The following is a 19,234-nucleotide window of genomic DNA, read 5'->3' as shown; positions in this document are numbered from 1 at the left end:
GAGGAAAAGCTCAGTTTGGGTCACATTGAGTTGAAGATGCTGGAATGAGATTGAAAAGCAGGTGAGAGGTCGGGGCTACAGATGTAGATTTGTAGTTGTAGATTTGATTAGGGGTAGTGTAAGTGGGTGAGCTCTTGAAGGAAGTGGTGGAATCCTACTTAAACTGGAAGCCCCATCTACCCCAGCGCTTAGTACAGTGCTTGGCATATAGTGAATGATTAACAAATACCTCAATTATTATTCTTTCACTTTTCAATGCAGGTATGTCTGAGGGGAAACGACCTAATTTCTCAGGGCTGAAATGCCATTTGTCTTCTTTTGAGAGTGGTTGCTGCAAATCAAGGTTTGCTGTGTCAGAGCAATATTCACAGAACAATTATGTGACTGGGGTCCTTGAGGGTGGGAGATCACTCTCTCTCTCTCTCTGCCTCCCCTTCTCCCCACCCACCCCACCCTCAACTTTTATTGAGGACTCCCATGGCTTGTTAGAGCTCTTTTCTCTGAAGATGAGATTTCTAAGCTTTTATAGTTCTTTTTAAAACACTTTACGAGGCTTGATTTAGAAGAAAATCTGATTTTCATAGTTTAGGCAATGAGGCCCCAGGGGAATCTTCATTTGATTACAGAGTGTAAAGGGCTGTTCAGCCTTTGTGAACACTAGCTAGTCCGAACAGGTTTCCGTTGGTTCTTGTTTTATTCAACTGGATTTATGGAAGTCAGAAAAATTCAAGGCAACTTCCTTTCCATTACACTCCCCACCATCGATTTAAATGGTTTAACTCCGACGGGGGGGCTGGAGCTAATCTTGAATCACCATAAGACAACAGGATATTTTAACTGGATGACAGAGCCACTGGGTTCAGGTAAGCACCTCAGTTTGTCCAAAATGACTCCAGCCCCCGAACCATCCATCCAAGTAGCCAGCAAGACCTCCCTCCAAAAATGAAGGCAGATCAGTGCTTAGAACAGTGCCAGCGCTTAGAACAGTGTTTTGCACATAGTAAGTGCTTAATAAATGCCATTATTATTATAGACATAGGAGTATAGGTGAGTCACTCAAAAGACACAGAAAAAAAGAGACACATTGCCACACTGAGGGACACAGTCAGAGAGATACAGAGACATAGAGAGATGTACTACCTATAGAGTCAGAGAGAAAAGGACAGAGAGAGGTGAGACAGAGGTGCAGGGATGATACACACACACGCACATGTGTCAGGGAGCACAGGACACAGAGAAAACTGAATCCTGGAAGGAAGCATAACCTAGTACAAAGGGCAGCTGTGTTATTTATTTTACTTGTGCATATTTATTCTATTTATTTTATTGTGTTAATATGTTTTGTTATTGTTGTCTGTCTCCCCCTTCTAAACTGTGAGCCTACTGTTGGGTAGGGACCATTGCTATATGTTGCCAACTTGGACTTTCCAAGCGCTTGGTACAGTGCTCTGCACACAGTAAGCGCTCAATAAATATGATTGAATGAATGAATGAATGAATGGTCTTGGTGCCTCAGTGACCTCATCTATAAAATAGGGGTAAGATATTTGTTTTCCCTCCCTCTTTAAATAGAAGCTCCATGTGGGAGAGAGACTGTCAAATCAGAATATTTCATACCTCAGTGCTTCGCACAGAGCCTGACACCTAATAAGTGATAAATAAATACCATCATTATTATTTGGCATTCCTTACCCCTGGCTTTACAACACTCAATCAACTCACCCACTCCTACCTTGCCCTGCTGATTTCCAACTATAACCCAGGCCTCACGCTTTACTCCTCTAACATCAATCCTCTCACTATACCTCGATCTCATCTATCTGACCACCGACCCCTTGTCCATGTCTTTCCTCTGGCCTTGACCTCCACCCCCCTTCACATACAACAGACCATTTCTCCCACCACCTTTAAAGACTTGTTAAAAGTCACATCTCCTTCAAGAGGCCTTCCCTGACTGAATCCTCATTTCCCCTACTCCCTCTCCCTTCTGCGTCGTCTATGCGTCTGTGACCTTTGGGCATTTGATATTCACCCCACTCTCAGCCTCACTCCAATTATAATACACATCCATAATTTAATATCTATATCTCCCTCTAGACTGCAAGCCCCTTGAGGGCAGGAAACTTGTCTACCAACTATATTGTTCTGTACTCTCCCCATCTCTTAGTACAGTGCTCTGCCCACAGTAAGGACTCAATAAATACCATTGATTGATTGATTATTTTGCTCTACTTGCGTGCATCCCCTATGGACAGAGCTAAAGCAGGATGCTGATTCCCTTTCTTCAAAACTATTTTCAAAACAGCTCTTTGACTTCTTCAGTCCTATCTCCAGTCACTTAATCGTGAATTTAGACTCTCTAACATCCTGGTGACCCTCGACAGCCGCCGCTGGAGGCAATTCCGGAAACCCTAAACTGATCCTCGGACCAGATGAGGCTTTCCCCAAATGAACATGCCAAAAAAGGGCTTGAGGGTCATTGTTCTAAGCTAAAGGTGAAGGGCTTTAACTAGGAATTTGTGGGATTAGAACACAATCCTCAAAGTAAAGTTTGAAGTGGCTGTTACAAAACACTTTCTAATCTAAGGCTTCCAGGTTATTTTTCTTCTTTTTTAATATTTTTTCTCTCCCTCTCTAGCTCTTGATCATGGCATTCTTGCCTTCTGTAAGCAAAATCACACTTCCATTCAGAGTGAGTGCTAACATAGCACTGACATCTGACTTTCCTCATTAGAAGGAATCTGCTAATTAGACATTAAAAACGGACTTTCAAATTAAATAGATCACGGCTCTCCAAGATGTGTAAGGTAGCAATCAACCACAGTCCACTGCCCCAGCACACAACAGCTGTGTGTGGATGTTATTTATCCTCCAGATATCAATCCAGTGATCTTTTTTAGCTTGACTAAAAGTTATTCTCCCAGAAAAATTCTCATCATGGTTAAGGCAGTGCTCAGCTTCCTTTGGGACCTGGAGAGGGGTCTTTTCTGTGGCTACCTGCTAATTGATTGATTTGCTGACAAGAGGGCTTTTGGGTGTCCTTGTTAAGAAGAAATCCCATCATTCTATGCTTTATTAAACAACAAATAACTTATTTTTATGATTTAGCTATTTGGAAGTGAATTTATCTTCTCTTTTCTTCCATTACTTGTCTGCTCTCCTAGACTTCATTTGGGAACTTTCCCTTTTCTTAAAGGAACACTGAATGAACAAAGAGGGTGAACTGTCCACTCTCTACATATTCCTTTAATTCCCTAACTGAAAAACATTAGGTAACTTATTTAGCTTATTTTAAAAGAAAAGAAATTTGGGGAAGTACCAGTAAACATTCTAGAAAGTTCTAAATCTCAGAGGCACAGAACACCTCCATCCCCACCTCTAGAACTTCCAATGGCTACCCATTTCTCTCCACCTCAAATGGAAACCCCAATCACTGGTTTCAAGTCACAATACCCCAGCTGGCATTCATCAGTCCTCTCAAGTAAATCTCCAATTGTAACTTCTCTCAAGTAAATCTCCAATTTTAACTCACTCAACTCTCCCATCATTGATCTACTGTGCTCATCTTTATCCTTGGACAGAACGCTATCTCTTCTTTCACCGAATGAGGTCCCTCCTTATTTGACGCCCTCCTAAAAAAAATGTCACCTCTTTCAGGAAGCATTTTCCAAATAACCCCCACCTCTTTTGTCATGTCAGTCCATCAACCCCCCCCCCCTTAGCACTTATGTATACATCAGTTTATTTTATTTACTCATTTTTGTTCTTCATTTTTATCAGTTATCAACATACTTTTATGCTTACTTCTGTTGTATTTATACAGTTTATCCCTGCCTATACCCCTCCACTAGAATGTAACCTCCTTTAGGGAAGAGACCTTGTTTTTGATTTTTTATTATAGGGTTTAGTTCTGTGCTCTGCACACACAGTAAATACAGAAGGTGGAGGGAGGGAAGAGGAGGGAGAGAACCTTGTGCAAAGCAGATTTGCAATTTCTGCTTGTCAATCCAGGTAAATTACCCTGGACTCTAACTGTGATGCTTAGAATGATTAGAAAAGTGAATTTGATTTTTAATGTTTACATTGCCTCTTTGAATCCTATGCAGAGCAAGAGCTCTTCAAGATGGGATTTGACTGTGTTTTTTCTGACCCACTGAGAAACCTCCAGCTCAACAGGTTAAGAGCATGCCCAAAGTCTTTGAAGCAGTGACCAATCAATCAGTCAATCAATGTTACTTATTGAGTACATACTGTGTGCAGAGCACTGTACTAGGAGCTTGGGAGAGTAGAATACAACAGAGATGGTAAACACATTCCCTGCCCACAACAAGATTACAGTCAAGAGGTAGCTTGCACTCTAAAGGGGACAGGAGCTGCTTTCTGCAGATGACAGTGTTCTAGAGCTGCACACGCACGCACACACACTCTCACAAAGATAAGCAAATGATCAAGAACAACTTTCAGATACAGCCCGGCCCTACTGCCTGACAAGAAGTCAGACGAAAATGGAAGTCACGCACCAGCTATGCCTGGAAAACCCTACAATTACGGCTTTTCACCGACAACACAGACACTGAAGCAGTCACCAAATTGTGCCACCTAGTCTGTGCGCTGGCCAATAATGCCCGGATAAAGAGATAAGAAACAGGAAAAGGAAAACAAAGACCAATATGGGCCTTGGAAGACAAGGCACCAAAGCCCATACTAAGCTGAACGATCATCTACAAGGCCATTGTGGTGTCCAGTCTCTTATGTGTCTGTAATAATAATAATTGCATTTATTAAGCGCTTACTATGTGCAAAGCCCTGTTCTAAGCACTGGGGATATTACAAGGTGATCAGGTTGTCCCACAGGGGGCTCACAGTCTTAATCCCCATTTTACAAATGAGGTAATTGAGACACAGAGAAGTTAAGTGATTTGACCAAAGTCACACAGCTAACAATTGGTGGAGCCGGGATTTGAACCCATGACCTCTGACTCCAAAGCCTGGGCTCTTCCCACTGAGCAACGCTGCTTCTCCTGGGCCAGCTAAAGAAGAGACACCCAGCTCCTGGAGCAGTTTCTTCTGCTATGAAACAATTTTTCATCAGCTATGAACCACATTCAACATCAAATGGAAGCACAAGATTACCAGGAGGTGGTTCAGGGGTAGAGTCAGGGTTCACTGGACATAGACTTTCGGGTCTACCCTAACCCAAGTTTCATCCTCCACTTCTGCCTGCTCTCCCCAAGCCTTACTGCCAATTTTCATCCAAGATTGGGCAGGGTCGGGGATTGGGAGGTATAATGATGGAGCCACCATGGTGGGGTTGTGGAGGGGGATATGGATTAGATTTGGGGTGGAGGGAGGTGTGGTGAGAAAAGGGAGATGGGAAGGGAATTGTGGGGAGGGAGGGATGGGGAATGGGGGAAGGGGAAGTGTGCAAGTCTGGGATATGAAGAGCTGCCACTGAACACCAGAGCATGGGGGAGAGAGGGGACACTTTGACACCAACAGGTCCAGGGCAGGCTAGCTCTACAGTGCTCAATTTAAAAGGAGCTGAAGGCAGAGAAGCAGCATGGCCTGGTGGATAGAGCATGGGCCTGGAATTCAGAAGGCCCTGGGTTTTGTTCCTGGCTCCGCCACTTGTTTGATCTAGGACCTTGGGCAAGTCATTTCACTTCTCTGTGCCTCAGTTATCTCACCTGTAAAATGGGGATTAAGATTGTGAGCCCCATATGGGACATGGATTGTGTCCAAATTGAATATCCTGTGACTACCCCAGGACTTAAAACAGTGCCAGGCACATAGTAAATGCTTAATAAATACCATAAAAAAAGGTAAAACTTTGGAGGATGCTGGAATGGATCTACCCCGGGCACTGTACTAAGCGCTGGGGTGGATACAAGCAAATAGTATTAGACAACAGTCCCTGCCCCGTGTGGCGCTCACAGTCTCAATCTTCATTTTCAGATGAGGCAATTGAGGTGCAGAGAAGTGAACTGACTTGCCTGAGGTCACACAGCAGACAAGTGGTGGAGCCGGTATTACTACTAACTCATTCATTCAATCATACTTATTGAGTGCTTACTGTGTGCAGAGCACTATACTAAGCGCTTGGAAAGTACAATTAAAACAGAGTCAAATCCTGCCCACAATGGGCTCACAGTCTAGAAGGATACGGGGTTGCCACCAAGTCCCATCTAGTTTCCCTATTAATTGTGACATTTGTTAAGTGGTTACTGTATGCCAAGCACTGTGCTAAGCACTGGGGTAGATACCAGATAATCGGAACCCAAATGGGACTCTCAAGTCTAAGCAGGAGGAAGAACGGGTATTGAATCCCCATTCTGCAGTTGAGGAAAGTGAGGCACAGTGAAGTTAAGTGACATGCCCAAGGTCACACAAGAGGTAAGAGGTGGACCCAAGATCAGAACCCAGGTCCTCTGATTTCCAGGCCTATGCTGGTGTGGTCACTGGGCCATGCTGCTTCTCTGAATTACTGTATCAGTAAAAATACCCACTCACCCAGTTTAGATAGAAAAGTAATATTAAGTCAGTTCTGCCAGTTTTTCACTATGCATTTGGCTCGACAACAGCAACAGATTTAGGAAATATTATGTGCCTGAATATTATTACTACTAATTATATTTATCGAGCATTTACTGTGTGTAATAATTATGGTATTTGTTAAGTGCTTACTATGTCCCAGGCACTGACTAAGCGCTGGGGTGGACACAAATCAGTCCCTGTCCCACGTAGGGCTCACAGTCTCACTCTCCATTTTACAGATGAGGTAACTGAGGCACAGAGAAGTGAAGTGACTTGCCCAAGGTCAGACAGCAGCCACGTGGCAGAGTTGGGATTAGAACCCGTGACCTTCTGACTCCCAGCCCTGGGCTCTATCCACTATGGCAGGATTAGAACCCATGACTTCTGACTCCTAGGCCCAAGCTCTATCCACTATGCAGCCAGCTCTCCGTCCCAGGAGGACGAGAACTTGGGAAAGCGGAGGGGGAATGGGATCTGGTGGCCAAACAGGAACTTACTAAATGGGCTTGCTTTTAAAAGCAAAAAAAAAATGGAAATACAGGGGAAAGCTAACAAGCCTGAAGGGAAGTCTTTTCCCTTAGAATAATGAATGATGTGATTTTCAAACCTGACAAGGCTTTCAGATATCATTACAGTTCCTCTATCCAACTTACACCCCTTGAACATTTTTTTTTTTAATAGTAGCTCTTCTTTCTGGGCTCAGATTGTTACCTGCTTGGATGGGTTTTCCTAAACCCAGGTAATAGAAAATCTTTTGTAGATCATATAGATGACTTCCATTTTCAACTTTTTTTTTTATTGCCTATTTTAAGGATAAGGAGACGGTTTGTAATTCTGTGTTCAGCAATAATTAAAAATGTTAATGAGCCTTTTCTTTTCCTTAAAAATAGTCCCAATTGTCAAGTCAGTGCAGGAGCAATCAGACCCAAGGATACTTTGTTAATATGGTTTGTTTTGTTGTCTGTCTCCCCCTTCTAGACTGTGAGCCCGCTGTTGGGTAGGGACCGTCTCTATATGTTGCCAACTTGTACTTCCCAAGTGCTTAGTACAGTGCTCTGCACACAGTAAGTGCCCAATAAATACGATTGAATGAATGAATGAATGAATGAATGAATGAAAAGGTAAATACCTCTGAGTTCCCTTCTTGCTCCAGGGTTCTATGATGGCAAGATGATATGATAGTGGGGTACCACTTGCTCAGAATTATAAAGCACAGTGTCATCTTCTCTTGAGTTCAGTTGTTACTCTTATAACCTGTGGGAATGTTGTATTACATATTTTTTTCCATTTCTCCCACTCCAATCTAATCACTTAGAGAAGATGGGACAACTGTCAGTCAACGATCACCTACCTAAAATAATAATTGTGGTATTTTTTAATACATTTCTATGTGTTGAGGACTGTTCTAAGCACTGGAATAGATACAAGTTAATCAGGTTGGACGTAGTCCCTGTCCCACATGGGGCTCTCAGTCTATGTAGGACCCTCTAGACTGTAAACTCATTGTGGGCAGGGAATATTCCTGTTATATTGTGATATTATACTCTCCCAAGGGCTTAGTACAGTGCTCTGCACACAGTAGGGGTTCAATAGATACGACAGACTGACTGATCCAGTGTCATCCTCTCGACTCTCCCACCTCCATTCCCTCACACAACTCCCCCAGTTCTCCCCACATCGTTCAGGCTACAGCTCTCCGCACAGTTAAATATCGCCTATGACCCCATCTCCTCCAACAAACTTTCCCCAAGTAATTTTCCAGCACTCTGAGCCATATCACCTCATCATATTCTCCCCTTCCTCCCACCCCAACGCTATACCTCTTTCTCTCTTAATCAATCAGTAGTGTTTACTGAGAACTTAAATGCAGAGCTCTGTACTAAAGCTCTTGGGAGAGTACAACAGAGTTGGGGGACACTTCCCTGTCCACAGAGAGCTTACAGTCTAAAGGGAACTTGTTTATACCCTCCTTACCACGTGCATATATGTCTGCTTAATTTATTTTGACAACTTTGGTTGCACACATTTTTATGTTTGCCTCTTTTGTTACAGTGAAAGCTCCTTTTGGGGAAGAAAAATGTCACTTTGTTATTCTGTACCTCCCAGGTGTCCATGACCAGTAGAGTGCTCTGGGCTCAAAAAATACAATTGACATTGATTGATCAATCCTGTCAGGATTTGCGCCCGGGCCTCTGGCCCTCAATTAAAACGGAATTAAATTAAATTGAAATTCCTTCACCAGAATCCCCTGGACACTATTTGTTTCCTTCATAAATTTCTGATTTCTTCTGGGAGCTGATATCCGCTGGGAGAAATTCTAGAATGAGGGAAGCAACCTAACGTCTCTGAGATGCAAAAGACAAGTTTCTTTATTTCTTCACCTCTGGCAAACCCACTGTGCTTTCCCCTGTACAGTGAAAATGTCAAGAGTACAAAAGCTTGAGTATTATTTTAAGACTGATTTCCTTTCATCGGTCCTCTGCTTAATCTGTTCCCATATCCTGCCAGGAAAGTGGCCAAGGAGATGTGAAGAGAGGGAAAGAGGAGGGCGGGAGGTCAAGGAAGAGACTAGACTGAGGAATGGAGGAAGTAAGAATCGACATGAGAGTCCTCATCAAGATGAAGACTGCCTGAAGTGGCCAGGAGACCAGAATAGAACTCTTCCACAGATAAAAGAGCTTGCTCCCGAGCTTCGTTTGGACCTGAGAATGAAATGATTTCTTGAATTTTAGATTTGACTATGGTATCATGAAAGACTGTGGCAGCTCCTGCTGTAGCAGTGTAGCAGACAAAAAGCAGTGTGGCTCAGTGGAAAGAGCCTGGGCTTCGGAGTCATCATCAATCGTATTTATTGAGCGCTTACTGTGTGCAGAGCACTGTACTAAGCGCTTTTGAAGGCAGAATGACTCAATTTATATTAGCATATTTTGGACACATCATCAAAAAAACTAATTCTCTGGAGAAGACACTAATGCTAGGAAAAGTCCAGGGAAAACATGTAGGCAGACGAGCAGCTAGATGGGTAGAAATCATAGCAGTGATAACAGAAGAACCATTAGTTAGGTAATGGCTTATGACAAAAGACAGGAGGTCATGGGTTCAAACCCCGACTCCGCCAATTGTCAGCTGTGTGACTTTGGGCAAGTCACTTAGCTTCTCTGTGCCTCGGTTACCTCATCTGTAAAATGGGGATTAAGACTGTGAGCCCCACGTGGGACAACCCGATCACCTTGTAACCTCCCCAGCACTTAGAACAGTGCTTTGCACATAGTAAGCACTTAATAAATGCCATCATTATTATTAATATTATTATTATTATATTATTATGAGCAGCATGGCCTAGTGGAAAGATCACAAGCCTGGAAGTCAGAAGGACTTGAGTTCTAACTCCGGTTCTGCACTTGTCTGCTGTGTGACCTTCAGCCAGTCACTTCACTCCTCTGTGTCTCAATTACCTCATCTGTAAAATGATTGACTGATACTATTACTTGCATTCTGGTAAGGCTCAGAGAACCTGGAATTCTTTTACCTTCTTCAATCACTTCACACTCCTCCCAAAAGTTTTCTCTGAACTTGTTGCCAACATGTACTTCCCAAGAGCTTAGTACAGTGCTCTGCACACAGTAAGCGCTCAATAAATACGATTGAATGAATGAATGAATGAACACCGTAAGCACTCTTCAAGGTTCTCATTTTTCAGCATAAGCTATATGGGTATTTGGAGTTGGGGGTGCAGAGTATAAAGTGTTCAATGGCAACAGAGCAAACATCTGAACCTGCTTTTAGTATATTTTTCAGAGTCCTTCCCGAAAAACCAAGACGGTGGGGAATATGCAAGTGAAGTACCCAGCAGAGACTATAGGAATAAAGGAGAAAACCAGTACTGACAAGAAAAATGGGATGATGAAGATTATTTTAATAGGGTCCTGCAGTTACAAGTTAAGATATAAGAGCAAAAGGTAGCCAAAATGCCAATTGTGGTTATCAATATGATAGTATTAAGTGCTAATGAACAAATTAGAAGGTGAAATTCACTTTGACAGAAATTGATCTGATTCAAAATGATGAGTGTTTTAGAGAGAGAAATGAAAAGTATTGTTTAAAACCAAAGGAGTTGTATCTACCCAGAATGGGTATTTTGTACAAAGTAATCATATTTTTTTAAAATTTACAATACAACTTCTTTCTCCTTACCAGTTATTGTAGTGAATTATCTCTGAATCCCACAGGGCTGCAGATCTCTAGGCTGGCTTTGAGTACTTATTTCCTTTCCAAGATGATAAAGCACAAATCCTCACAAATATTTTGTGAGGCTATTTCTGCCAAGAAAGCCTATTCTATGATCACTACCATTTCTGAACAGAAACATTCCACCAGGACTGTCCCTCCCCTGTGAGTAAAGATATGATTGAAACTTGCACAGCAATTGTTATTATCATCAAAACAGGGGCATCAAGGCTTCATATTTAAATTTACCTAGAAGCCAACTGTTACTGATAGCACAAGATGCAAGGAGCCATCCAAGTGTAGAATAGGCTAAAATATGAGCAGCAGCACTGAAGCTAGAGACATTAGCGCAGATGCTGATATTGCTTGCAGCAATGATAATTAGCCATCGTTAGTGCATTCCCAGAATGATATTCCTTTTTACAGCAGGAGGGGAAAGTTCAGCCCTGCTTAGGTGCACTCTCAGCTTGGTGGTGTAATCCATCATTGTCTTACATTAAAAAGCTCAACCCATCATGGTAACTCGACTGCAGGCATTAAACTCTCTCTGTTTCTACCCTCGAGTGAAGGAAAATTAGTTGTCTTAGAAAATGGCTGTCACCTGTGAACCCATGGGGATTTTTTTGACAGTGTCTCTGCTGGAGGAAGAGGCGGACGTGTACAGTTCAATTAAAAAATTACTGGGGTCAATCATAAAAGTGAACGTCACCTGCAAAATGTATCTTACTGGAAGCATTCGTGATGGGTGACAGGTAGCATAGATACTGGAGCTTGGAGACATCATTTCTTTCTCCATTTCTCCTTAGAAGACGGCATATTAACAAACATAATTGCCCCCAGAAGGATTTTCATGAGCAATCCCCCTCTAGACAGTAAGCTTGTTGTGGGCAGGGAACACATCTACCAACTCTGTTGTACTCTCCCAAGCACTTAGTACAGTGCTCTGCCCACAGTAAGCATTAAATAAATAGAGAAGCAAAATGGCCTAATGAAAAGAGCATGGGCCAGGGATTCAGAGGACCAGGATCTAATCCTGACTCTGCCAATTGCTTGCTGTGTGACGTTGGGCAAGAATTGTGCCTCAGTTTCATCAACTGTACAATGGGGATTAAAATCCTACTCCCTCCTACTTAGACTGTGAACCCCATGTGGGACAGGGACTGTGTCCAACCTGATAAAATTTGTATCTACCCCAGCGCTTAGAACAGTGTTCGACACATATTAAGTGCTGTGAGCAGGGAGTATGTTTGCTAATTATGTTGATTTGTACTCTCCCAAGCATTTAGTACAGTGCCCTGCACATAGTAAGCACCCAATAAATATGATTGATTAAAAAATACCATATAAAACAAATACCATTAATTGATTATTGATTAAAGAACTGGCTAGTGCACTCTAAAAACCGACTATTAAACTCTACTGTAATAAGATACAAGATCTCCTTTCTAGAGATATGTACTTGGTCTTTTTTATTTCTTATTCATTTGGCTCTACTTGCAGGAATCTATTGGGTCATTTTTGAAAGTAGGGGGATAAAAACCACAGCTTCTGGATCAAATCTGTTCCTGCCTTTTGCTGTTCATTTCACTTTTTCCTGGTCCATTCACCTTCCTGGGGTCAGACAACAGTTGGCCTAAGATCTCATCTCTGGAATGGTGTACTTGTATCCACACAAATACTGAGAAACTAAATCTTCAGCCACCTCTTTTTTTTTCCTCTTCTCTTTGACCTGTCTGTTCCCCAGCCTGGCATTCTCTTCTTTAATTAACTGCTCGTATTTGTTGAGCGCTTACTATGTGCAGAGCACTGTACTAAGTGCTTAGGGGAGTACAATATAACTGAATTGAGAAGACACATTCCCTGACCCAAAGCAGCTTACAGCCTAGAGGGGGAGGCAGACATTAAAATAAATTACAGAAATGTACATAAGTGTTGTGCAGCTGAAGGTGGGGTGAAAATAAATTATCAATATATTAATGCCATCTGCTTTCCAGGCAGGCACTATATGAAATAGGAGGTTTGGGAAATGGAACTTAGCTGCAGCCTGCTCCCAACTTGTTAAAAGAATACCTGAGGGGTTTGAAAACCATGAAAAACTAACAGGAAAGTTTACTATACTTTGCCTTGCTTGGTATAAAACAAATAATGATGTAAATATTTACCTAATGAAGTTAATTATTAATTAGTGCTTGCCCTTTTTTCTATATGACAGTTTGTTTTTGCTTATGTTTACCTCATTCAAATCCACTTAAGAAAATAATTGCTCAGAGGAAGATACTGTATTTAACTTGCTTTATGTATGATCGCTTCCTAATAATCCGCAAATAACAGGCATAGAGTAATTCCTAGATAATTGGCTAAAGACTTGGAATGTCGTTTTTAACCTTTTGAGTTGTAAAAGTTCCCCATAGCATTAGTATCATATTCTGACACCAGTTTCTAGATATCTATGGCATTGCAAAGGGATAAATTATGAGTAATTTACATTAATGTTTGCCTTCCTTATGCCTTATGTTTGCCTTATGAACTAAGCACTGGGGTGGATACATGATAATTAAGTTGGACTCAGTCCCTGTCCAACATGGGGCTCATAGTCTAAATGTTAGAGAGAACAGGTATAGAATCCCATTTTACAGGTGAGGAAACTGAGACCCCAGAGAAGTTAAGTGGCCAAAGTCACCGGGCAGGCAAGAGGAGGAGCCAAGATGAGAACCAGGTACTCTGATTCCCAGACCCTTGCTCTTTCCTTGAACACCAAGAATTTAGAATTATGGGATATGGCCTAAACTTCAACTGGGTTTTAAGGAGAAGTTTAATTTCTGGGACTGTCCTGAAAAATCCAGAGACATATGGTCATCCCTCGCAAGAGAAAAACTGCTTTGGAAATGGCCCTGACACATGATATTAAACTTGCTTCCAGTCACGCCTACTTGATGAATTCTCTCTGGCACCACTTGTGTACAGTTCAGAAAGCAATTAAAAGTAAATTGACATTAAAACTGCTAATTAGTTACTTTAGTGCTCAAATATTTCTCTCTCTGGAGATCACGGAGCTTTCGATTACCCGGGGACATAGAAGGATACCAGTTGTTTCTCCGCTGTTGTGATGGGTGAAACTTCTCAACCCCCTGACTGAATGACTTTAATGCGTAAACCCCCAAACACCCAATCCAGAGCTGATCCAAAAGCCCCACGTCTATAGGATGGCTTTAGCTAAGGAGTAATTAGACTGAGACTCTAGACTGAGCTCATTGTGGGCAGGGAATGTGTCTGTTTTTGTATCATACTCTCCCAAGTGTTTAGTACAGTGCTTTGCTCATAGTAAGCACTCAATAAATATGACTGAAAGAATGAATGAGTAAAAGCTTAGTGACTGACAATTGATCTTTTCCATAAGTTTCTCTAACGGGTTCTCACTGGCCAGTTTTGTGACTGTGAACACTCCGCTAACTTTTTCAGATAACTAGCATTGGCCATGGGAGAGAAAAAGGATTTAGTTTGGTCAGTTCACTACACTGAAAAACCATGGCTCAATCGATCAATGATATTTCTTGAGTGCCTGGGTCTGGAGCCCTTTACTGAGCACTTAGAAGCAAAACCCCTATTTCCTGCTTTTCAAGGGACTTGCAATCTAATGGGGGAGACATGCAGACACAAATGATTTACAAATAGTGAGAGCAGGAGGAAAAGCTTTGTCAGGATGAAATATCTGAATAAATGATCAAATATGCCAATAAAACATGTATACTTAAGTGAAAAGGATGGCTATAATAATAATAATAATAATGGTATTAAGTGCTTACTGCCATACATAAATGCTTATTATAGATGTTGAGTTGAAATAACAATAACCATAATAATAATAATAGTAGTAGCATTTCTTAAGTGCTTATTATGTACCAAGCACTGTAATACACAATGGGGTAGATACAAGGTCAGTTCCAATCCCTGAACCACATGGAGCTCAGAGTGTAAGTAGGAGGGAGAACAGTACTGAATTCCCATTTTACAGATGAGGAAACTGAGGCACAGAGAAATTAAGTAACTTGCCCAAGGTCACACAGCAGGCAAGAGGTATCAGAAATTGACGAAGGAAGGCTTCCCTGGAGGAAGTGGGACTTTAGGAAAGCTCTGAACATGGGAAGAGCTGTGGACAGGCAGATATTGGCCTGAGGGAGAGATTTCCAGATTGAGGAAATGGTGTGAACAGGAGGTCACGGGGCAGGAGAGTTGCAACCGAGATACAATCAGAAGGTGAATTTAGGAGTGAAACATGAAAGCCAAGGAGTGGTGCATGGAGGAAACCGATATACAAGATGGGGCAATCTAGGGCAGAGCCTTGAAGCAAATAATAAGGAGTTTTTGCCTTTTGATTCAGTGAAGTCAAGAGGGAATCCAGCTGGGAATTTCAAACTCCATCAAGGCTTTAAACAATTCATCTCCATCTGGCCAAGGTGATAATGAGCAGTGACATAGTGAAGAGGTGTGCAACAGGAGGAAGAATGAGGAGGCGAAACAAAGGGCTTGGCAGAGTAGATTAGCTAGTTGGCCCTGAATCGCTGAGCGTGGGTGGTAGATTCATTCCTTCATTCAATCGTATTTATTCATTCATTCAGTCAGTCAGTCGTATTTATTGAGCGCTTACTGTGTGCAGAGCACTGTGCTAAGCGCTTGGGAAGTACAAGTTGCAACATATAGAGGCGGTCGCTACCCAACAGCGGGCTCACAGTCTAGAAGGGGGAGACAGACAACAAAACAAAACATATTAACAAAATAAATAGAATAAATATGTACAAATAAAATAATAGAGTAATAAATACATACAAACATATATACAGGTGGTGTGGGGAGGGGAAGGAGGTAAGGCGGGGGGATAGGGAGGGGCAGAGGAAGGAGGGGGCTATTTATTGAGCGCTTACTGTGTGCAGAGCACTGTACTAAGCTCTTGTTTTACTAAGGTAAATGTATTTACTAAGATGTCTTTGATGAAGCCAAGGAGCCTGCTCCATTGACAAAGTGCGGTGAGAAAGAAGTGCTTCTGGCCACCTAATTGAGGCTAAACTCACTGGAGGGCACCAGCACAAGAGAACATTAAAGCATCGCAAGCTGATGAAGCCAGAAATGCCTGGATGAGGGGCACCTGGGTACAACAGATGGTCCCAAGCCCATCAGCCATATGCCAGTCCCTTCCCTGCCTTGCTTCCGGTAAGAGGTTGGCAGCCAAAAATGCAGAAATCACTGGGCTGTTTTCTTTTGGTTCATGACTCAAGAGAGACAGTTGTTCCACCAGCTCAAAGATGATGCTACCCATGATGAATGTTATTCATTCATTCATTCAATCATATTTATTGAGCACGTACTGTGTGCAGAGCACTGTACTAAGCGCTTGGGAAGTACAAGCTGGTGACATATAGAGACAGTCCCTACCCAACAGTGGGCAGTTATCCATGTGCACAGCTTTCTTAGGTAAGTCTGAATTTTTCTCTTTGATTGGACTTGTATGAGCAGAGTGGCCAGATGTCCCACGTATATGAGATTGTCCTTTATGTCACTACCTTATGCCCCGTTTTCTGAAAGAGAGCTGTCTGGAAGGAACATATAATTGTCCCTCGTTAAAATGGCAGAAGCCTCCCTCCTGTCTACAGGAGCTGAGGTGGGGTTGAAGCAGAACGGGTCCCAGAGTTTCTAAACAATGAACACAGAGCAAGAAGCATGGTGTAGTGAATTGAACACGGACCTGGGAATCAGAAGGTCATGGGTTCTAATCCCGGCTCCACGGCATGTCTGCTGTGTATGACCTTGGGCAAGGTGGTTCATTTTTCTGTGCCTCAGTTATCTCATCTGTAAAATCAGTGTGGCTCAGTGGACTGTGAGCCCACTGTTGGGTAGGGACCGTCTCTATATGTTGCCAACTTGTACTTCCCAAGCGCTTAGTACAGTGCTCTGCACACAGTAAGCGCTCAATAAATGCAACAATGAATGAATGAATGAATGGAAAGAGCACGGGCTTTGGAGTCAGAAGTCATCGGTTCAAATCCCGGCTCTGCCACTTGTCAGCTGTGTGACTTTGGGCTAGTCACTTAACTTATCTGTGCCTCAGTTACCTCATCTGTAAAATGAGGATTAAGACTGTGAGTCTCATGGGCGACAACCTGATCACCTTGTAAACTCCCCAGCACTTAGAATCAATCAATCAATCGTATTTATTGAGCACTTACTGTGTGCACAGCACTGTACTAAGCGCTTGGGAAGTACAAGTCGGCAACCTATAGAGATGGTCCCTATCCAACAGTGGGCTCACAGTCTAGAAGGAGGAGACAGAGAACAAACAAAACATATTAACAAAATAAAATAAATAGAATAGATATGTACAAGTAAAATAAACAAATAAATAGAGTAATAAATACGTACAAACGTATATACATATATACAGGTGCTGTGAGGAAGGGAAGGAGGTAAGGCCAGGGGGATGGAGAGAGCCAGGAGGGGGAGGGGAAGAAGGGGGCACTTAGAACAGTGCTTTGCACATAGTAAGCACTTAATAAATGCCATCATTATTATTAAAATGGGGACTGAGACTCTGAGGCCCACATGGGACAGGGACTCGATTTGCTTGTATCCAGCCTAGCACTTAGTACAGTACATGGCACATAGTAAGCGCTTAACAAATGCCATCATTTTTATTAGTAAGTGGGAGAGGGACCCATAGAGCAGAAACACTTTAGGTGTGGGTGGATCAGATGTTCCCTTCTCAGGATCACACCTGGAGAGTTTCCAGTATTCTACCGGTCTTGGCTATGAGAGGGGAGAGTCAAGCAGAGGCATACTCATTCCATTCTTAGCTTGGGCAGTGGCTAGTGAGTGGAAGGCAATCTGCTACAAGTCAAAACTCACCTGTGCTGGGCAGCAGACGCATGGCAGAGAATCAAGAGTGAAGACAAGTTTACTGTACAGAAGAAGAAGGCAATGGTAAACCACTTGTGTATTTTTACCAAGCAAGGTCTATGGATACACTCCCCAAATGATTGCAGATGGAGGTGGGGCATTCTGGGGGAGATACATCCATGGAATTGCTATGGGTCGGAGGCGACGCGACAGCCTAAGACTTGATAAGGATCAGATGGAATTCCACAAAAATGTATGTTGGCAATGTCATAACACCACATGCCCAGTGCAATGCAGGGGGGCATATCTACATTTCCTTTTCTGGTTACTGAGGAGGCTGTCAGCAGTAACCCTAGTGGAAACTAAACAAGAGGGGGAGCTACTTTGGCAACCGGTGGCTGGGATCTCTCTGATGTGATCAAGACATTTAACTTAGTTCATTTATTCGGATAATAGAACATGAAAAGAGAGCCCTGTGAGGGTGAAGTGTTAGCATTCATTTCTGGATTTAGGACTTTAATACATACGTATCAATCTTGGACACGAATACAATGCTTGCTATATGTGAAGGCTGCCATAGAGTAGGAAACAGTGGGTGAATGCATTCACAAGCTGCTAGGTGCCTTAAAGATTGAATTTGCTAAAAAGACCCCCAAAACCCTGAATTGAAATAAGAAATCAAAACAAGGGGGAAACCCAATTTTCAGGAGAGTTTCAGTTGAAACCAAAAGTCCCTGAAATAGCTCCTTTCCGTTCTCTTTACGTTGCTGGGAATTATCCATGCGTCACTATCGATTGCTACAATGAGCTGGGCCGACTACATTCATTCTAACTCAGCATTCCGTACCTCAATGGCAAAGTGAAGCCACAAAATAAAACACAGTTTCTGACAGGGCAAAATATAAAATGGAGAAAGGGTTGAATATTATGTTCTTTCCTTTGGTTCTTTTAGGTCCAATCGTGAAAAGATGCACACCTTTTACCTTTCTGCATGAGTTCCCTTTTCAGTTTGGCTCTCATTCTGTCACATAGACATTCAAAGGAAAGTATTTCCAAAAAACATAAATTTGGGAAAGCACCATAAGGAGTGATGCCCACCCAGATCGCAATAAGAATAGAGCAAGAAGCCCCAACTTTCACGACCACACGTTCTACAACTCCACTCTTTGAACAAATAATCCTCTCTGGGCACAGAATGTATGTAACAGCCTGGAAACTGACCTCACAGTATTGGTCTCATCTAGGGTCTCTTAGTAGGTATTCCAAACTGAGGCATGGAGAAGTAAGTTAAGTGACTTGCCCAAGACTACACAACAGACAAGTGGCGGAGCAGCGGAGATTAGAACCCAGATCCTTCCAACTCCTAGGCTTGTGCTCTAACCACTAGACCACACTTTTTCCTCCATGGACTTCCTTTTCCCTTCCAACTCATCAGACTATACGTATCACCTAAAGTCCTGGAGATAGACATCAGAGAATTGCTATGTAAATGCTGATATACGGAGCCACGCGGTGGATGATTCTACCCTAGAGCTGCATACTCAAGAAGACATGAAAATTCTTATAAACGGCTTCATGGAGTCAGTCA

General features: G+C 42.5%; 1 non-coding gene across 1 annotated transcript; it reads left to right on the top strand.

Annotated features, from left to right (window-relative positions):
* Nucleotides 1–17,506: 17,506 nt before the first annotated feature.
* On the top strand, nucleotides 17,507–17,645 carry LOC119942964. The gene has a single exon (XR_005455455.1). It is a non-coding gene; the product is annotated as a small nucleolar RNA SNORA7 (small nucleolar RNA).
* The last annotated feature ends 1,589 nt before the right edge of the window (nucleotides 17,646–19,234 follow it).

Source organism: Tachyglossus aculeatus, chromosome 21, assembly GCF_015852505.1.
Source record: "Tachyglossus aculeatus isolate mTacAcu1 chromosome 21, mTacAcu1.pri, whole genome shotgun sequence".
In the NCBI taxonomy this organism is placed as follows: domain Eukaryota; kingdom Metazoa; phylum Chordata; class Mammalia; order Monotremata; family Tachyglossidae; genus Tachyglossus; species Tachyglossus aculeatus.
This window is presented reverse-complemented; position numbering and strand designations above follow the sequence as displayed.